The sequence below is a fragment of the Mus musculus genome, chromosome 8, assembly GCF_000001635.26.
Source record: "Mus musculus strain C57BL/6J chromosome 8, GRCm38.p6 C57BL/6J".
Classification (NCBI taxonomy): Eukaryota; Metazoa; Chordata; class Mammalia; order Rodentia; family Muridae; genus Mus; species Mus musculus.
In genome coordinates this window covers 107,863,436-107,885,742 of record NC_000074.6, presented here as the reverse complement: position 1 = coordinate 107,885,742, position 22,307 = coordinate 107,863,436, and positions in this window count along the sequence as shown.

Sequence of the window (22,307 nt, the reverse complement as noted above, 5' to 3'; positions counted from 1 at the left end):
TAGACAGTCCTGTCAGAGATTAAAGGAAACAAAGCCAGACTGAGTCCCGATGGCTGTTCTCTGACATCTAAACTATGCGTAAGAGGGGAGCATGGGAGCCCTCTGCCAATTATCCCAATGACAATGTTAAAATGTAAGGTTGGTCCCACTCACTTGAGAACCACTAGTGGGCCACTTTCTTCCACTGGTGAGTGATGAGGGCCAGGAAACCCTAACATGAAAGAGGATTGGGAAAGACCCGTGGAGCCTGATGTATACGCATGTGAATGCAGCACCCTGGTCACATGGCCATCTCCTGCCAGGTAGCTTGGCTCAAGCCCGAGAGAGAGCATGCTTACCACACAAGTTCCTAACCCTCTGTGACCCCTCTCAGCCTGACTCCACCTGGTGTAATCCTTTGATCTTCTTCCGTCGTCGTCCCTACCTCATCCTAGCCAATCTGATTTCAAACTTTAAAAGGTGACAACTTTGAGGGGACAGATTACAGCGATGGACTCCAGCCAACTGAAGCACAGAGCCAAACACCCTCACGCAGGATCAACCCGCAACTCCAAAGGGAAGGAGCTATTTCCAGAACATTTGTTTAATTGATGAATAAAAACGGGTTCTATTTAGTGCTGTTTTGAACGTTGTATTCGTTGTAGAGTAGCCTAATTGAGCTCATTAACACGCATTGTCTCATATAGTTAGTTTTAGGGTGAGAACACATAAAAATCTCTCTTAGCAGGTTTCAAAATATATCACTTTTATTATGAACTATGATTCCCTTCTTGAACAGTAGATCTGAACTCATTTTTCTATCTAATTGAAATCTTGCTTTGGCCAATATCTCCCCAATACCCTGCAAACACTGTCCTATTTTAAGAATTTCTTTCTTCCTTCCTTTCTTCTCCTCTCCCCCTCCTTCTAGATTTTACATAGGAATAAGATCACATGTTATTTAGTTTTCTGTGCCTGACTGATTTCCCATGGCTGAATATGCTCCAGATTCAACTATTATGTCCCAGATTACACGACTTCCTTCTTTTTTAGGGGTATATAATATTCCACTGTATATCACCGCAGCATCCGTGATAGACAGGCAGGTGGATTCTGGGCCTCAGCTCTTGGGGACAAGGTTGAATGAGCGTGGAATAGCAGATGACACTTGGATGTACCCATTTCACTTCCTCTGGATGTAAGCCATCAACCATGTCTGGTCAAGCAGTAGCAGTTCCATTTTCAATTTTTCAAGGACCCTCCACACTGGTTTCCTCCATGACTGAATGCACTTCACCTCCTACCAACAGCTCCCAGATAACAATTCTTTGTTTTCTTTCCATCTCTGGGGTTCTTTCTCTGTAAAAACAAAACAGAAATCAGCATTCAGAGAGAGAGGGAGAGAGAGGGAGAGACAGAGAGACAGAGAGACAGAGAGACAGAGAGACAGAGAGACAGACAGACAGACAGACAGAGAGAGAGAGAGAGAGAGAGAGACCATCTAAATCACTTTTCCAGATGAGGCAGGAGGACATGCTACATACGGCAGATGTTCTAGTGGGCAGTGCCAGTCATCTCCCCATCACCCCACCCCACCTCCTTCTCCTCACTTCCATACCCGCAAACACGGCCGGCTATGTTTCTGTTTCGTAGGACAAGCTACATAAACACACATAAATACGGTTAGATTTGAAACATAAGATCTGTAACAGCCTCTGACACCGAGAACACACTTGATAAATAATGAAGCAGTGTCTTCCTCCAAGATGGTGGGAATTTACCATCGGGAAGGGAGGCAGAGCCCCCTCTACCCTGACACACACAGAGTTCAAGACACCACGAAAAGAATACCACCCAGGGTCTCCATCCATTTGTCTCATGTGCCGGCTCAACCCAACCCACCTTCATCTTCCTCTGAACTAAGACAAAGGGGTCTAATGTGTTCCGGGCAGTGTCACAAAGCACATCAGGAGTGAATGGGGTTTATAAGATTAGATACTTTCTCTCCAGGCAGTGGGTCAAATCAGAACCTTCGCTCAGCCAGCCCAGTGCATAATCTCCTTTGATCACTTTCAATCAGACTAAGTGTCTGCAATCTGTACAATGGCCACTAATTTAGTGGAAACAAATAATTTGGAGAGCCTGATTATCAAAAGATGAGACAGAACGCAAGGTCCAGACTGGATAAGCATGCTGGAAGTTTGCTCTTGCCTCATTTTTTTTTCAAAGCTGCCATGACCCATACAGCATTACTGCATTAGGGACTTAGAGTTGGTCTGCTAAGCTTAAAAATAAAAAGAAGAAAGAAAGAAAAGAAAAAAATGGATATTGGATATTGTCACACACACACACCCTCATGAGTTCCTCATTTAAATAAGGAACAGGGTACAATGCATCAGTTAAATCGCAAGCCTTTGTCACTGACACACGCAGCCATCCACTGCCTGGACAACTTAACATGAAAGGGTTTCATTGTGTGAAAACCAGAGCCTCTTTATATATATATATAAGATAATGTATAAAATTCTAGTTATACAACTGGCCGGCATCACAAAGCTCTGTGGGTCCTGGAAGCCTCTCTCTCTCCCCCACCATGGATAATAAGGCATGGGGTTTTGCTTGCTTTGATTAATTTCAGAATATTGCACTGAACCTGCATAATCCCTAAGACAGCAGAGTAGAGGAGAAAAAGTGATGGGCAATGATAAAAAAAAAAAATGAAATGATCAGGCAAAGGCTGTGTTCTATCCGTGCTGTACAACACACAGGTATGCACATGTGCACACACACATGCGCACACACATATACACATACACACATATATGCATACATACACATGCACACATAAACATATATACACACACACATGCATGCGCTAGAGCGTGCACACATACACACACACACACACACACCATCACCACCACCATTACAAAACTGATTTCAGCAAGTACTAACCACAATAATGGTCAACATACAAAATGGTCTTTGACTCTAGGACTTAAATGATATGCACGAGGCTGCAGCAAGCTTAAACAAAACCTCTGAGGTGTCGCCAGGGCTGTGATCAGATATATAACATCACTGGGAAATGCACACCGCCTTTTTTTTTCCTCAAATCACAGCAGCCATTATTTATACAAGTACTGAATATGGAAAAGGCTCTGACAACTTTACAGTGGTGTTTGGATGGATGAAGATGCGGGATGATGGATGAGGGAGACAGAGGATTCCCTTATTAAAGCATCAAATTCGCCTCTAAATATCAAACAGACATCTTAGCCCCAAACGCGTACTGCTTCCTACTCAAAATCATATAGACCGAACACATGAACGGCCTTTCTTTGATAGAAAAAAAAGGCAGGGTGTTCGCCTAATGAGTAGTGTTAATTTTGGACTAGGCCATTAAGTACCTTTTTTTTCTGCATAATGTGAACTCAGAGTCCATGCCTATCAAACAAGAATAAACGTGACAATTTGCAAATATAAATGAATGTTGGCAGAAACGGGACAGATCCCCACCCTGCCATTCTGTTCTAAAATTTTAGTAAATAATTTCAGCAGATAGCATCTTCCAGCTATATTTTTGGTGTCTTTCTTGACAGGAAAGCTGCTATGAAGGGATGAAAACTCACCATTTACTCTGTGATTTTTTTTTTTCTTTAATACTGTGCTCGGATTAAAAATATAGACTCATACATACAATGTTGGTAGCACTGCAGCGCCCACTAGTGGACATTCTGGAACCACGGAGGCTCCTGTCTCCAGCGTACATTCAACAAACCAAGTGTGTTCATCGTAAAAGTGTAAAATCAAAAACGAACAAAAGAACATAAGATAAAATGAGCCTGATTTACGAAGTGTGGCAACTTGATTCTTATTGTTTCCATATGATGATGAGGCTGGTACTTTTTTCCACAAACCTCAACTCTACCTTGGCTCTTCCTGTAAGATTAACAGTAGGCAGAGAAACATGGGCCTGATATTCATGAAGTGTCTGTGTCTAAGGAATCTTGCCTAAGAGTTCAACTAGAACACGAGAGGGTCCGGAAGCAAACAAACAACAAAACCAAATGCCTGTTTGTAAAAGAAGCCAGTTCTACCCTAGTCACTGCATGGGCTAGATCTCGCCTATCTCTGCCTCCCAAAGCAATGACACCACTGGGAAGTGGTCTTTTGGTATCAGCATGGTCTAACATGTAACCCAAGAGTAATGTGATTATAACTTACCAGGAAACAATATTTACATGTTGCTAGTGTTTCCGGTTCCTTTCCTTACAATGAAAAACAAGTTTCCTTTGGTCTTTTAATGTTTCTAAGTACAGTGATGATTAAAGCCCATATCTCTCTCTCTCTCTCTCTCTCTCTCTCTCTCTCTCTCTCTCTCTCTCTCACACACACACACACACACACACACACACACACACACAGAGAGAGAGAGAGAGAGAGAGAGAGAGAGACAAAGACAGAGACAGAGACAGAGACAGAGAAATATTTTTCACACATAAGCCTAGAGATTTTTCTTTAGTTTCATGTCTAAGAATTTGTATATTTTTAAGGAGCTTATTTTAGAAAAAAAATGCTAACACATTTCTAAAACTTCATTCACAAAGCTGTAAAGGAACAAAGCATTCTTAATTCGTGTTAACGAAGACATCTTATTTAGCAGGTGTGTGTTGAAAGGAAACAACGCAAGCCAGGAAATCAAGACTAAACTAGTTTTAAAATCCAGAGGGTTTGCCCAATGCAAATTAGGAGTTGTGTTTTAACACCTGAGAACTAGTGATATCATATCAGCCAATTGTGGAGGTCTGAGTCTTTGCTTTCTCTGAGAAAGAAAGAAAGAAAGAAAGAAAGAAAGAAAGAGAGAGAGAGAGGGAGGGAGGGAGGGAGGGAGGGAGGGAGGGAGGGAGGAAGGAAGGAAGGAAGGAAGGAAGGAAGGAAGGAAGGAAGGAAGAAAAAAAGAAAGAAAGAAAGAAAGAAAGAAAGAAAGAAAGAAAGAAAGAAAGAAAGAAAGAGAGAAAGAGAGAGAGGGAGGGAGGGAGGGAGGGAGGGAGGGAGGGAGGGAGGGAGGAAGGAAGGAAGGAAGGAAGGAAGGAAGGAAGGAAGGAAGGAAGGAAGAAAGAAAAGCTTCCTGAGCAGGTGGAAGTGAGGACTCTTTGGATACCAGTGAGCCTGACTGGTGACCCTGACCAGAGAGTTGCTTCCAGGCTCTTTCCTGAAATATGCCACTGTCCCTAACTCTGAAGCCATCAGAAGCCCAAACCTGGGCACCTCCTCTTTGTTGTGTCTTGACACAGACACATCCTTCTTGATTCACAGTTGAGCAGTCGAACCTTTGTATGGGTTGTTTTGGAAAGAAAGAAGGTTAGTAAAAAGAAGGAGGAGGAGGAGGACGATGTTGGTGGTGGCGGCAGCGGCAAAGGAACTGGGAAGCAGTTTCTGCCATGACAGCATTGCCCACATCTCTGAACCCATTCCCAACATTGGTTTGAGCTCCTCAAAGACACAAACAGGCAGTAAATGAGCGAAGGCAAGAGGTAACTACCTAGAGCCTGGACTGCAGGTCAGATGGCAGAGCCCCTCCTTATCCTGTGGGAAGCCCTGGGTGGGATCAGCAGCGTTGCCTAAAAGCAGGTGTGGCAGCCAGCTCTGTGATCCCAGCACCAAGGAGATGGAGTCAGAAGGACCTGGAGTTCAAGGTAAACTCTGGCTACATAATGAGTTCCAGGCTACCTAGGATACTCACGACTGTGGATGGGGTGAGGGGGGAGAGAGGGGGGGAGAGAGAGAGAGGGAGAGAGAGAGAGTCCTAGATCCATGAAGATGCCCAGCTGGGTGGGTTTCATCGACTATGGCCCCATGTTGAATTTTCTAGGTTCAAATCCCACCTGTACTGCTTACTAAAATTGGGAAAGCTGCTTAACCTGCTCCTATTTGCCTCATTTATTAAGAAAGGGATCTCATGTGGTTGTAAAAAAATCAAATGTTGCCCTGGCACCAAGCAGCAAATAGCAAAGAAAGAAAGAAAGAAAGAAAGAAAGAAAGAAAGAAAGAAAGAAAGAAAGAAAGAAAGAAAGAAAGAGGGAGGGAGGGAGGGAGGGAGGGAAGGAGAGAGAGAGAAGAGAGAAAGAGAGGAAGAAAAAGAAAGAAAAGAGGCTGGGGGCCAGTTCAGTGAATAAAGTGTTTGTACGCAAGACAGAGTCCAGATCGCCAGAAGCTATGAGAACTGTACACAGGAGTGACTGCATCCTGACCCAAGACTCAGAAGGCAGAGACAAAGGATTCCTGGGCAAGCGAGATAGCTGGGTGAGCCAGAACTGGCGGGGTGGACCCCACCTCAGCAAAACAAAATGGAAAGGGAGTGAGGGGACATCTAGTGTCAACTCAGGCCAGCAAGCGCACACCCATTGCAGTGTTCACAAGGACAAAAAAGTAGCCAGCCCACGCATGGAACACAAGCAAAGCAATGGAAAAAATATATTTCTTTCTGATACATTTTGAAACAGGGCCCACTCATGGAAACACATACACACACCACACACACAAACAAAATAGGATTCAAAATTAAAATGCTTTGACCTTAAAAACAAAACTTACTTCTCTCTTTTCTCCATATCGTGAGCGTGAAGCTGTTTCCCTCCTGTACAATTAGAGATGTTTTGGAGATACCAAAAGAATTATTTTCCCCATTTTTCTACCCACGGAGGACTCCATGGTTTAGCCATCTTCTGTTTTGAAGCCCTCTGTCAAGATTTTATTGTGTTGAGAGCTGGCGGGATGGCTCCGGAGGTGAAAGCACTGGACAGCAGACCCGAAGACCTGAATCTGAGCCCCAGGACCCCACGTGGTGGCCAGGTAAAAGCCTGACACATCTGGAGAGACAGCTCAGCAGTTAAGAGCACTGGTTGTTCATCCAGAGGACCTAGGTTCAATTCCCAGCAGCCACATGGCAGCACACAAGCAAGCATCTGTAACTCCAAGATGTGACACCCTCACACGGACATACACGCAGGCAAAACACCAACACCCATAAGATGAAAATAAACACACTTAAAAGCCTGGCACAACTCCACGACTCTGAAACCTCAGCATAGCATCGAGGAGTGGCAATCCCAGGAACTCTCTGGCCATGCAGGCCAGTCTACATGGTGGGCTCTCTGCTCAGTGGGGAGAACCTGCCTCTCACTGTGGAACCAGCAAGACAGCTTCAGCAGGTTCCTGCACACGAGCCTAAGGACCTGAGTTTGACCCCCAGTATCCATGGAGGGAAGAGAGAACTAGCTCCCAAAAGCTGTCCTCTGACCTCCACAAGCAGCCTGCAGCACATGCACACGCAGTCACAATCATAAAATAGTTTGTTTTATTTTAAGTGGACGGTATTAGTCTCTTCTCCTTCTCCTTCTCCTTCTCCTTCTCCTTCTCCTTCTCCTTCTCCTTCTCCTTCTCCTTCTCCTTCTTCCTCCTCCTCCTCCTCCTCCTCCTTCTCCTCCTCCTCCTCCTCCTCCTCCTCCTCCTTTTCCTCCTCTTCCTCTTCCTCCTCCTCATCTTCCTCCTCCTCTTCCTCCTCCTCCTCTTCTTCTTTCCCCTCCTTCTCCTCCTCCTCTTCCTCCTCCTCTTCCTCCTCTTCTTCTTCAAGCACCCACTCATGTGCACACACACATACTCACAAGCAAAACAATTTTAAAAATAATAATTTATTGGGATATTTCCCTGTACTGTCTATAGATTATAATTTTTACAAGGACCATACCTCAAATCATCACCTATGGGATGCTAGTTATCCTGGTGTTTGTAAGATTTCGTTACAAAAGGGGAGTATGCATGGGAAACAAAAGTTGGGCCATGATTGGCTCTCTTGGTTGTAGTCTGTGGAGAACTGGAAATCTGCTGATAGAGATGTTGAATTCCCACAGGGGAGGCAGAGTACGTATGTCATGGGAAAGCAGATAGGAGAATATGGATTCTGTGTGGTGGAAGGTGACAATAAACTCAGCAGTGACAGCGAGTGGGGAAGCCCCTCATGACAGCTGACCCTCTAGGGACACTTCCCTGATAAGACCTATGATTCATCCCAACTTGGTAAACTTCTCCATTTACCACAAGAAGAAACTGAGGAATGAATGGACGAGTTAGTGGCTTCCCCAGGAGTGAATGGCTGGGGTAGGATTTGAACCCAAGCAGAGTAGCCAGGAGACTGACCCAAACAGATACACAGGACACTGACAGCAGAGAGCAACTGGCCCGGGGAGAGACTCTGCTCCCAATGACTGCCTCCTCCTCAGACCAGCTGCTAGCCTCTGGATGCTCCATTCTGCTCCCCATAGCAACTGGGCTTGTCCCCTGAGGCCCTCGGGAGTAGGCTGGCCAGGAGCAAAGGAAGACCCTGTATCCACAGTACCTGGACCATGACCATGAGAACAGAGCATGCCCAAGGGGAAGAGTTTGGTAGGCTCAGCAGACAGGTGGCACACACTCAGCAGGTGTCACCTCCTGAGAAGCATATCAGATGGAGTCCCAAATTAGGAGGACCGAGTTGATAAACAATGGGCATGCTGCTATGAAACCATCACCAGAAATCCGGGGGATGAAAGCATGGAAACTCATGTCTGGGGTTAGCCTCAGTAGCTACACAGTGATTTCCAAGCCAGCCTGGACAACGTAATGCTGTCACAAAAAAAAAAAAAAAAAAAAAAAAATTAATTAAATAAAAAAAAATTTTTTAAAAATCAGCCAATTTTAAAATTAAACGATGTTAGAGTTAATTTAAAAACTGGAATGCAGAGACCTATACTCTCTTCAAGAGTAGTGAGATTTGGTTTTAAGATAGAAATTGACCTCAGAATAACAAATTCAATAGTTTCCTGGTTTTTCTTCTCAACAGAGAGGACTGAACCTAGGGCCTTGATCATACTATGCAAGCCTCCACCGCTGAGCCACAGCTTAGCCCCCAGAGGAGCACTTATGAGTAATTTGTAATTAGCTGCTCCTAATATTCAAACACAAGCCAAGATGCAAGAGGTCCAAAGCTGCTTAGAAGAAATAATGGGGGGAGGGGGCTCACCAGATACAACAGCAACAGTAAATACAATGACCTAATGTCACCACAGAAATAGACTCACAAAGCCTTGTAGACAGCTGGCAGCTGGCTGCAGGACAGCAGGGGTCTGCAGTTCAATGGTGGGTGGGGACTACTCTACTAATGCTCTACCGTGATGGAATACCCATGAGGTAAGGAGAAAATTACATTACATGGCTTTCCCTAAAAATGAGGAGGAGGAAGAAGAGGAAGAAGAGGAAGAAGAGGAAGAAGAGGAAGAAGAGGAAGAAGAAGAAGAAGAAGAAGAAGAGGAAGAAGAAGAAGAAGAAGAAGAAGAAGAAGAAGAAGAAGAAGAAGAAGAAGAAGAAGAAGAAGAAGAAGAAGAAGAAGAAGAAGAGGAGGAGGAGGAGGAGGAGGAGGAGGAGGAGGAGGAGGAGGAAGAGGAGGAAGAGGAAGAGGAGGAAGAGGAAGAAGAGGAAGAAGAGGAAGAAGAGGAAGAAGAGGAAGAAGGGGAAGAAGAGGAAGAGGAGGAAGGGAGGGGAGGAAGAAGAGGAGGAGGAAGAAGAAGAAAAGGAGGAGGAGGGAGAAGAGGGAGGAGAAGAAAAGGGAGAAAAGAGAAAGGAGGAAGAGGGAGAAGAGGTAGAAGGGAGGAGGAAGAAGAGGATGAAGAAGAGGAAAAAGTAGAGGAAGAGGAGCTAGAGGAAGAGAAGACAGAGGAGGAGAAAAGGAGGAGGTGAAGCACTTGCAGAGGATTTAGTTTTGGTTCCAAAGCCCTTATCAAGAAGCTCACAACCATCAATAACTCTAGATCCAAGCGATCTGACACTCTCTTCTGGCCTCAGAGGGCACTGGATGCACATGGAACACAGCCAAGCAAGCAGGCACACATTCATACACATAAGTAAAAAATTTAAAACAAAGATGATAATTTGGGCCTCACTTTTAAAACTTCCACCTGATAAGACACACCTTAAACAAGAAGAGGAGACAAACTAGAGACCAGATGAAAATGTTTGCCATATACATAACTTAGTATTGTGTCTCTGAATGTATAAAGATATCTTATGCATGTATGAGAAAGAAAAGACACTCAATTGGAGAAAAAAATGGACAAAGAAAAGTAACAGAAGTTTTCCGTGTGACACGTCGATGAAGAGATGCTCAAGCTCCAAAGATGAAGTTTATTTACCCCATTTTGAGCACCAACCCTAGAAAAATAGTCATGCATGCTTAGGAGGGGAGAGGATAAGGATGTCTGTTCTGTGATGTCCACTGCAGTAAAACTTAGCAAGAAAGGGAAATGGGTCAAAATCATTTTGAATCACCTTGGTGCAATGAACAGGGTGGGCATGAGGGTAAGGACATGGTCAGCGCTACAACCCTGATTCAGTCATTCATTCTCCATTCAAACCTTCCCTGCCCCAGCACTAACTGTAAATGCCACTTTTATTTACTCAGATGGAGGGATGAGCTGAGAGCCTTAGCCAAGCTGTGAGAACACACAGCTCAGGCTGAGCCCAGAGCATTTCCTTCTGTGTTCTAACTATCTCTAGCCCTAGGCCTGGAAGCTTCTAGCCTCCGTACAATCTAATCTTCCAAGCTGACTGATTCAATCCTGCTTCTCCTGGCTTCTCACTGAATTGCTTTGCCTGGCCTCATGCTACCTTTGGCAATCTGTTCTAATCTTCTGGCTCCTTCTCATTCTCTGGCTCTTTCGGTCTTCACTTATGTCTAGCTTATTCTCTCTATAGGTAAAACTGTCCCAGTAAAACTACCATACATACACAGCCCCCACCACCCACCATGCCACACCCCCTCCCCTCTCTCTCGGCTCTTATGTAGCCTCTCTTTTTGTCCTGTTCTGGTGTAAGTTGGGTTTATCCTCTCTCTGAGTCATTCTGTCAATTTTTTCCTCTGATTCTTCACTTTGTCTGCCTCTCAACTAGATGTCACTTTCAAACATCTCTGCTTCCTTCTACAAACTAACCTTATGATCGTCGTTAAGGATTAAAGGTGTGTACTAAAGGTGTTTGTATTCCAGCCAGATCATATAGTAATCTGGGGTGTGTCTGCATTCTGGCCAGATCATATCTTTGGGTATGATTCCTTGCCAGAGCAGCCATGTTTCTGGGTTAAAATTCCTCTACAACTAACTGAGGATCTATGGACCACTTATGGCTTCAGAGGGAGGGTCACTGTATACCCCCATTCCCAGCACAAGTTGAAGTCATGGGTTATTTTTAAAAGGGGGGGCACCTGAACTTGGGGAACATGGGATTGGGAAGAATTGTGGGGTAAGTATGAACCAAACACATTGTAGGGAATTCTTTTTTAAAGTAAATGAAAAAATCTCGCTGAATGAGTACATTTGATCAACTGTTTGCATGCCTTCAGCATGGTGCGCCTCAGAGGACAGTTACAGCGATGAAGGATGATGTGTGGTGCTCTCAGAAGGAGAAGTGGATGATATTTAGTTACTCTCTGCTCCCTGACTCAGAAGCCTATCCTACAGTGGAAGACTTCAAGCTCTCTCCCCAGGAGCCACGGTTCTCTAATAGGAGTGTGACTAACTCTGCAGAAGGAGGTCATTCTTTGTCCAGGAGACAATGGCTGCTCTCTAGCCACTGCTCTGCAGATGGCCCATGGCATACCTGCCTCTGCTCAATAAACTCCAACTGTGGCCCTGCCACCCTGATCCCCACCTTAGCTGTAAAAAAAAACAAAATAATCCTGGCAGATAGGCAAAATCCTTTCAAACTGGCAGTGGTAATGATGTTGATGATGGTGATGATGCTAATGTTGTTGTTGTTGTTGATGATGATGATGGGAATGGTGAAGAAGGAGGAGGAAAAGGAGGAGGAGGAGGAGGAAGAGGAGAAGAAGAAACATTTTTGTTTTTTATTCCAGGGTAGGTTCAGCCGGTTTCTAAGCAGGTCAGTGATGCTGTTTAACTTACATCTCTGACTACAGATTTTTCCTTTCCCTTTGCAGTCCATGGTTCATACACTGAGCATCAGGGAAATCGCCACGGGAATGGAGGCAGATCTTTTCACTTCATGCGAAATCCACATTTGAAATTTTTACACCATCAGTGACTAACAGAGGATTGAAGGCATCGTGGCACAGCGGCCTGTTCCCTGCCGCCCTTATCTTAATTCGACATACATTGCCTCTGTTGTCTGATGGAACTTTTGATGAGAAACAGGGCTCCATGGGCACGATTAAGTAATATTTTTCAAAAGAGATTGGGATAACCACTTCCCAAGGAGTGCCGACACCTCCTTGAAATTGTGTGTTCAAGGGGGAAATCGGAAGTGATGTTTAATAAGAGAAGTTCATGCCCACAAACATATCTGGTTCGGAGTGGACAGACTCAGGGTCTGGACCCTCCTGAGTCCTAATGCCATATGTCATGGAACCGATATAGCCTACAGGAACCTGCCGACAGTGTCCTACAGATTCATAGCTATGCCCAACACTTGCCAAGATATGAATGGCACTGAAAATCAGGGCCTATTAAGCATCTAATATATCTCGGGCAGAGCACTAAACACTTTACTGGCTTACAGCAAGCCCTGAGTAGGTTCTGTTACCATCCCCTTTGCAAAAACTAGGAAACTGAGACTCCACGAGTTTAGCTGTTGCCCAAAGTCTGGCTCTTAGATCCCTGTAAGCAGAAATATACGTGGAACATAGCCCATGACTCTACTCTTCGAAAACAGACCCCAAAAGGATGCTGATCTGCAGCCATGCTCAGAGAGATCGTGGTCTAGGAATGAAGGCGCGTGAACTGTCCATGGACCAAGTCTGGCCCCTTGTTTGTTTTTGTCTGTGTTCAATGCTTACAGCACCACCACGTGCCCTTTTAGTAAAAGCTACTCTGGATGGTAAGTGGACATTGAAAACATCTGAAGGACCCCATCTTGGACCCGTCCTCCCCCCCCCTCCCCACACACACACACAGTTGCCCTATAAGATATTATTCTTGTACATTAAACCTAGAGCAGAAAAGCAAGATTAGTGATAGAAACCCAAAAGAGGAAATCGATGCTTGCCCTAAGATGTCATCATCCTTCTGGAGATGTCAGAATGGCAGGCACAGTTCTATCTGGAAGAGGGAGGCTGCTTAGTTTTACTGATAGAGAAATCTCATGAGCCAGGGAGGTGGTGAGGCAGGGATGCTTTTGTTCCTGGAGGGCCCACGCTGATCTTTTTAATCAACTTGTGGCACACCAACACACACCACACACACACACACACACACACACCGGGGGCATGTTTGAAGTGTGGATACCTAGTTTAAGTTTGAAATTTCACATGTGCTGAAACCACTTTCATGTTATTGAGGGGAAAATGAGCCGAGGCTCTGCAGAAATAAGAGGGCAGGAACAATAAATGAATTTGTGCAGAATGCGCCGGCGCGCACACCCCGCCTGCTCCGTGAATACGTGAATGCACCCTGTTTTATCTTTTCTTGTTTCAGAACTAAGGCAATTCACATAAATCTGGATGTCCTTTTCTTTGGGGAATTAAGGCTGGCACCGTCAGTCTCTGCCTTTACCCAGAACAGCATGGGGGAGGAAAGGCCAACCCCTCCGCTGTCTCCTGACAAAGGATTGAAAAAAAAGTAAACGAGACTGCAGAGAAATGAATACTCGGGCCCACGCTGGAACGGAGCTGACCAGGTCGCAGTCCACCTGGGATGACGCCTCTCTCCAGCTGACAGGCACCAGTGATCTGGTTTTAGTCGCCAGCGCCCCAAACTTATTAACCGACTCTGATCTTCCATCTGCCGAATGCCAGGAGCCTCCCCCTCCCCACCTTGCATCATAAGACTTTAGTTTATAGACCCCTTTCGCTTCCGCTCACTTTTTATACCTTTCCTCTGATCCTACTCCGCCAATGACCCAAATGCCTCCAAGGCACAACCCTGCCAGTGTGGATGGCAGTCCCCCTCTGAATGGCACGCACAGCTGGGATGGCCAGGCCCAGCTGTAAAGCTGACTCGGTCCCACCACCGGGGCCCCCAGAGCACTGAAAAATGTCTACATATCAAACACAAGTTGGTTTCACGGAGTCCTTTTCTTCTCCCAATACTTTGTATCCCATGGCCACCACGGTTATTTTGAAAGCGTGTTTTAGATCTGGGTGATGACATTTAAATAAAGTAATCTCAATGAGGAGTTAGGGATTCATAAAAACACAGCCCAGGCCCCCACGCGGCAGGCAGCACAATTGTAAAAACTGGCCGTACCCAGCACTGAACTCCCGACGCATTTTCACGGAAGCAAGTTAAGTCTCGTGTCTACACAGGCAAGCCGTGGACCCTTCAGAGCTTAACTGAATCTGAACTTGGCTGTATCTACAATCCGGTCCGTTAGCTTTATGATTCCAGGACTCCTTGGACCTCCAAAGTCCTTTTGGACCCAGGCTTCCTCTTCCAAGCCCAGGTCCAGGTGGCCATGACTAAGTAGTTTCTCTGACAGTTGGCTCTGCTGGAGAGCAGCAAAGGTGGTTTAAAGTGTTTGAAGAAAAGAAATCCTCAAGTGGATATGGATGAAGATAATCCTTGGGATGCTGGAGTAAAGGGGCTAAATTGTTCTCAAAACTTCACAGGATTCGATCTTTCAAGTTATCCTCAAAGATTAATAGCCATTCTTCTACTCTCTGAAATCTTTCTCTGTGTGTCTCTCACTGTGTCTGTGTCTGTGTCTGTCTGTCTGTCTCTCTCTCTCTCTCTCTCTCTCTCTCTCTCTCTCATTAAATTTAGGACCTTGACAGGCTAAACAAGCATCCTACCACTGAGCTGTGTTCCCATCCCCCACAGTTTTAATTGATAACAGATTTCTTTCCAATGGATGCTGTCATTTTTAGCAAATATTTCTGAATAAAGTGAGCTTTAAAAAAAAAAACAAAAAGCAAAAACAAAAACAAACAAAAAAAAAACCCCAAAGATTAGACGAATACCCTGCTGATAGCAACCCATACTTCTGTGCAGACTTCCCTGACAATCTGAATTCTCTAAAATAGAGGCTTCAGATGTGCCCAAGTTCTTGGGCTGCAAGAAGTAGTGTGCCAGGTTCTGGAAGCAGAAATGAGTAAGGAATTCTTAGTCACTCAGCCATAACTGCCTAGCAAGATGTGTTGTTTAAAAAAGAAGACAGTAAAGAAAGAAGTCCAGAAATAAATCAAAACAGTCAATGACCATGTTCATGTGTGGAAGTCAGAGGTCAGAGGTCAGCATTGGTCTGCTTCCTCAGTTGGCTCCATCTTGTTTTTGGAGACAAGGTTTCTTACTAAGCCTGGAGATCACGGGTTTAGCTAGGCTGGTTGGCAAGGAGCCCCAAGGCTCCTCCCCTCTCACCCTCTCTTGTGCTGAGATTACAAATATTGCCCTGGCTTTTCTTTTCCTTAAGGTGGGCGATGAGGACTAGACTCAGTTTGGCCACTTTCCCAGCCTCTGCTAGCTAGTATTTTCAGAATGCTGACCTCCTAGCTCCATGAGATGCAAGAGGAGCATAAAGCCCTTGGCTTCACCTTCAAGCTGCTCGCCATCTTACATCCCTGGAGAGCAGTGGGTGGAACCTGGGAACCCAAATGTGGCAGTTTGGATGAGAAATGTCTCCCGTAGGTTCGTGAACTAGAATACTTGGTCCCCAGTCAACAGCGTTCTTTGGGGGGTGGGGGGAGACATAGGCTTGCTGGAGGCATAACAGCCCTGGGCCACAACCGACTTACAGTTCCCTCTCTGCGCGTCCTGTTCGCAGCTGAAGAGATGGTCTCCTACCTCCCGACCTGCTGCTTGCCAACATGGCTTCCTTGCCACGACGGACTCTCCTCCTTCTGGAACATAAGCCAAAATGAACTCTCTTTCTTGCACAGATTGCTTTTGGTCACAGTGTTTTCTCACAGCAACAGAAAAGTAATCGATACACTGGCAGGCGAAGGAGAGCCAGAGCTGGCTGGCCTACCGGGTGGAACAGCTCTCGCTTCAGCACCATAGATGATCTCTTCCTCCGTAAGAATGAAGGCATCTGTTTCCCTCAGCTCTGTGGCTCTGGACAAAATACACAAGGACGCTGGCGGATAAAATGATTTAACACTAGACAGTAACTCAGCTGACTCAACCACCATCTTTAAAATATCAAATTCGGTCTGTGTGTCAGTGGTAACATAAAGGGGGAAAGAAATAATGATGTTCTCGCTAGTCTTTTGAAGTAATTTATGCATTTTTAACTCTCACAGAATTCAGATCTACAGGAACGGTTAAACAAAAGGCAACTATAGCATGTGGTCTCTAATCACTTCAAAATGCCTGCTGAGTGCTATTCGTAACTTTACTGTTTTCATGGCTTTACAAACAAATTTGGTTCACAGTAATAAAATGTTAGCTAAATGGGCAACTATTATTTATTTGTAATGAATACTATGATAAATATGATCAAGAATGCTTTAATGGACATTCATATTTAACTGCAGAACAAATTCTTGATATCTCACTGTGCCCCTCTCCAAGTTACTGAAGAGGTTTAATAAAAAATAAAATAAAATAATTTTTAAGCTAATGGCTAGGCAGAGGAGGTGCCCAAATCTGTGGCCCCAGCACTCAAAAAGCTAAGTAGAGGGATCATCAGTTCAAAGCCAGCCTGGGGAACAAAGCAAGTTCCAGCTTAGCTATGGGATCCTGGCTCCCAAACCCAAACTACTGGTTTATCAGCAATGGTCGCCTCGTTCTAAGCCTGGGCCCTAGCTCTGTGAGGATATTTAAATTTTATTTGACTTAATTAAGAGTGGGCAAAAGTAAAACTTCCATTTTCTTCCTCGCATATGATTAAAGTCCAGTAGTCATCCTTGGCCAGCAGTTTCCATAGGGAACGATAAGGTTCTCGAACAATGTTTTCGCTGCAGAACATTATGCAGGTAGTAGTAGTCTAGCTCCACAAAGCGCCCCACACATACCTTGTTTAAGTATTCAAACATCCATTTTAAGAAGTAGCTGTCATTATTATCATTCCCACTGTACAGACGAACAAACTGAGGTGCAATGACTTGGCAAAGAAAAACCTGGAGCTGAGCCCAGAGATGAGCCATGCAAACTCATCTCTGAGAATGGAGAGGGTCCATGGCTGCAACTGCCTAAGATTGTAACCAGTGGCTCCCTGCAACTATTGGATCTGAAAGGTAGGGCTGTGATAGAGGGTGGATCTGGAATGCGCCCCCCCACCAAAGTCCTAGAGTTAGAGGCATGGTCCCCAGCTGAGAGTGCTAACTGGGAGATGGTAGAACCTTTCAGAGGTGGAGCCTAGTAAAAGGTCATAGGTCACGGTGAGTGTGACCTTAAAGCAGGTTCCAACACTCTACGGCTTGTACTACCACATGATCTCAGCACAACGTTCTGCTCTATGATGAGTTTAAAGCAAGGCCCAAAGATGATGAGCTGAAACTTTTGAAGTGTTGGGTCAAAATAAAACTTTATTGATGCAGATCAAGGAATTATTAGGGTTTTTATTTTTTTAAAAAAACAGGGACAGAAAACTGGTTAACAGCAGCTAACTGAAGAATTGGAAGTCCAATATACAGTTACTTTACACGAGTAGATCATAGTAGCAACTCTATGGGAGAGCACAGGCCTAGCCCTGTGATTCAGTCTTCAATGCCTGCATTTATCACTGCTATGGGCAACCCTGGAGGTGAGGGGGCCATGCCCTATTCAAACAGTGGCTCCATGGATGTTCCAGAGAAACAGAAACCTCTGGTTTCAGTCCCTAAAGTGAGTGAACCTGGGGGGTGAGGTTTAAATTTTTAACCCGAATCTAGTTTTAGTGCTCCCTTGCTGTTCTGGAATTGCCTCTTTGCATGAGAGCCAACACAACTGTACCAGCACATGTTTTCCACAGGATGCAACTTTTATAGAGGAACCAGATGAATTACAACATAGGTCAGGCTTCAGTTCCTTGGTGTGCTATAAGAATGGGGTTGGGGGAACCACAGACCAGACATAGAGCTTGAAAGGAGGTCTGGAGGACAGGAAAGATAGGCTGGTTTCTATGCCACAGGCCCCTAACTTGTAACCTTCACTTTCTCAAGTCTTCAGCTTTCTAGAAAACTCCACTGGACTTCGAGAGCCTTGTCCTGACATCGGCTTTTTGTCTGATTGGTTTTATATGAGGTTCCATTAGACACTCTTGCCATGGGACATTTAACAAGGAAAGGAACCAGGGCACCTCATATTTCCATGTATACACAGCAACACTATTACTCAAACTGTACGTCTCCAAGTGTTCCTCCCCATCTTCAAGAGACTTGTTCTTATTTTATGTGTATGCTTGTTTTGCCTGTGTGTGTGTGTGTATATAAGCACACCATGTGATTACAGTGCCTACAGAATACAGAAAGAAGAGGGCATCAAGTCCCCTGAAACTGGAGTTACAGGTGGCTATACGCCTTCCTATGGATGCTGGGAATCGAACCCAAGTCCTCTGCAAGAGCAGCCAGTGCTCTTAACCATTGAGCCATCTCTCTTATTCTTCCTGAACATATTATAACAAGATGGTGATCTCAACTCACACACACACACACACACACACACAGAGAGAGAGAGAGAGAGAGAGAGAGAGAGAGAGAGAGAGAGAGATCAGTCAAGTGCTCACCAAGGGCCCTGCTATATCAAATGCCAAACCTGTATCAAATGTTACCTCACTTCAGCTCCTTGTAACTGAAATAACAGAAGGGCACTAGGGCTAAGAGAGGCATCCCTGTGCAAGATAGCTGCTCACACACCTTCTGCCAAGCTAGAGGGAGTCTGTTCCAGTCCCTCACTATGAAATACATTACCCGTACACATACAATTCATCACAAAGAAAAACAGTACACATTTAAAACACGCACACACACACGCGCGCACACACACAGCCATCACTTTTCATTTCAAGCACAGTGAGGCTGAAATAACCCAAGAATTCATACCAGACACTTGGGGGCTTCCCAGGTGGCTTTGATGGGCCCCAGTTGTACATTAGCAAGTAGGCTTTGTCCTAGATCCCCAGTGCAAACTCTATCCTGCTCCAGCCAATGCTAAAACGCACAGCCAAAGACCATCTTTCACAAACCTCCCATCCACCTAAATGAGAACATTTTCTGAGAATGTAGATTCAAGTAGTTAAATGTGATGACCTATTTTGCACAGTGGATGTCTAAGTTAAAAAGAGCAGAAACCGGGAAAACATATACACGCGTGTGTGTGTGTACACACACACACACACACACACACACGCTACTTCTCAGATCCTACCAGCCTATTACTTTTCAATAGACTCACACACACACACACAAAGGGTTTTCTGAATGTAGGAAAACAAGTTTATAATTACATAATTATGTAGCCACACCACAATTTTTCTTTTATGTTACCTTTATCTTTAAAAGGCAACAGACAGGGCTGTACTAAAAAGCAATAAAGCATGGGTAATTTAATACCAAATTACATCCATATTGAAAAGTTTACATGCAGTTGAGAGCAGACGGAGGTCAGGTTTTCAACAGGACTGTCTTTAATTGTGGCCATCAGTTTTAGCAGCCCCGATCTCCGGATCAAAGACAGATATAATGGGCTTCCTCAGCGCTGAGTAGTGAAAGCAGACAGGAGGAATGGTGTTATCTGGCACCCAAAGGTCATAAAAAAAATTACAAGAAAGGGAATGTGTCTCCTTGTAAAACTGTATATCTAAGATAAAATACATTTTTAAAAAATCATTCTCCCCCATCCAGCTCCCAGTGAGCTATTATAAGTGCAACTCTGTGTTTAGGGTGGAGGTAGATGTCATTTTGTCACAGGTGCAAGCCGTCTCCAGCTTAGACTCTAATAAACACACTACCTCTGCATAAATCTTTGCAAATTGTTTCAGTTGCTGGCTATCATGATTTGTTCCATCCTGGCCGGCAATCCTCCTTTTCCTGTGTTTTAAGACTGTGTTAGCCTAGAAAGATCATTGCTGAAGCGCCTTTCTTCTTCTTCTTCTTCTTCTTCTTCTTCTTCTTCTTCTTCTTCTTCTTCTTCTTCTTCTTCTTCTTCTTCTTCCTCTTCTTCTTCCTTCTTCTCCTCCTCTCCCCACTCTCACCTAAATCAAATGAGAAGTAAATTATTGGTAAATCAGATACACAACAAGTTTCCTGGATCTGCAGTTCGAGTCTATTTCATCTCTGCTGTCTCTGTGATGTAGGATGTTGGGGGAGGGGCAGTGCAGACAGTGGCATGGGAGAGGAGATTTTAAGTAGCCATGCGGGAGCAGAACAGAGATGCTCGCTGGCAAAGCATCCCCTTGCTCGCCTGCACAGACCACTCAAATCTGCACCCAGAGACCACTTGTGAGAACCCATCTTTTCTCACTTAACAAGATACAAAATATAAAACACATTTGCCTCTTATTAAACCGCTCCTATAAGTGGTTCCAGGTCCACCATTTTTAAAGGGAGGAGGGGGGGAGCCAAGGCCCTCCTGGGAATTTCAGTGGAGTGACTGGAGACATGGTACAGGCTGTGAGCCTTTATTACTTTAATTTTTTTTTCCTAAAAGCGCAGAAGGGATAACATTTTCAGTCATTAGCATTTGCTTTAAGTACTTATTTCTTCCAACTGCAGGAATCTCTGCTCCCAGCACCCCCAGCCCCATTAGCGCCTCTCCTAGATCCCGCTCAGAGCTGCCCTGTGGAATGTCCCTCCACCACGCCAATCTGGAAGGTGCTTTTTAAAAAAAGGGTCTCGGCTCCTCGAATGGAGGCAGCTATGGAAGAAAGCACAGTCGCTGTTTTCTTTCAAGTTCTTGGAGAATGAAGCTCTTGTTTGGGGAGCACCTGAGAGGAAAAGCTGACCACCACGGCATCTCTGAATTACCTTGTGGGGGTGGAGGGGCAGTACTTCGTGTTAGGACAGAACACAGTCGTCTGTGGAAACAGAGTCCTTTGAGATTCTCATTCAACCCCACACATGTTGTGTGAGTGGCGGGTAGAACACTTTCAAATGATTAAGTGGCAAAACCTAATCTTTTTTTTTTTTTTTAAGAAGTAGAATGGAATCAGCCACCTTATTAAGACAATTTATAGTTTCCATCAAGGGAAAAGCAGAAAGGGAAGAAATTCGCAAGTCTGGGGAAAGAAACTCAGTTCTGAGCTCCATGGGTTCAAAACAGCCAGATGCCATTCAGGGCTGGAAATGGTAGCAGGAAGTATGACATTTCCCTGTTGGTGGTGGGTGGGTCATGAACTGTTCTTGGATCCAAGAGAGAAAATAAATCATTGGACAGTTCTTCTGCACCTTGCTCTGGCCAAAAAGAACTCTCACTCAAGTCAAAGGACCTCTTCTAGCCTTCAAGAGGCCAGTACCAAAAGAGACACACAGTAGTGCTAGATACTGGAGTCCTTACTGGTTACCCATTCCGTGCTCCATAAGAGCCAAGCAAGGTGGGAATTCCCTGCAGGTCAGGGTAGGGTAGCTGCATGCTTACTTTTTATTTTCAACTAGAGATGGTCTTAAACTTCTGATCCCTCTGCCTCTACCTTCATAGAGTTAGGACTATAGGCTCGCCACCACACCCAGTTTGAAGTATTGAGAATGGAACTCCAACTTCCCTGCATGCCTGACAGGCATGCTACCAATCGAACTACATCCAAAGCTCCCCTTCCCCCTGAGCTGTGTTCTCTGTGCTACCACTAATCAGATGCTACGATCAAAGGCAAGGGTAGAGTTATTTTTGTTCTCTGTAAGGTCCATTCCATGCAGCGTGGACCTGCTACTCTGGCTACTCCACTATGCTCCCTGTCCTCTGTCACTCTGCTGCAAGGCTTCGTGACAGAGGGAGGTGATGGATGGCTCTCCCCCAGCCTGCTCATTCGCATCAGTATTACAACTTATTGGTTGGGCACCAACAGGGCACCCAGCGCTTTCCAATATACTTCTGCAGTCACAGGACCTGATGTGAGGCAGACCTTCCATCTGCCTCAAAGAGAATTAAGGGGTACTCCTGGTGGAGGCTGAGCAAGATAGAGCTAATAAAAAAAGTACCACACGAGGGTTCAAACACCAGACCTCGTGCTTAGGCCATGGGTTAAACAGAAAGAATTGTAATTACTGAGAGAGCCCAGAGGAAAGAGGGAAAGAGTTTCTAACAAAAGAAAAGAAAGTAACTTTCTGTGGAGGAAATGGAATTCAAGAACAAAGAGCTAAGAAAGCTGTTCTGGGACAAAGCTGCTGGTGACAGAGTGGGATGGGATCATCAGCCTGCCATGGCCCACAAGAC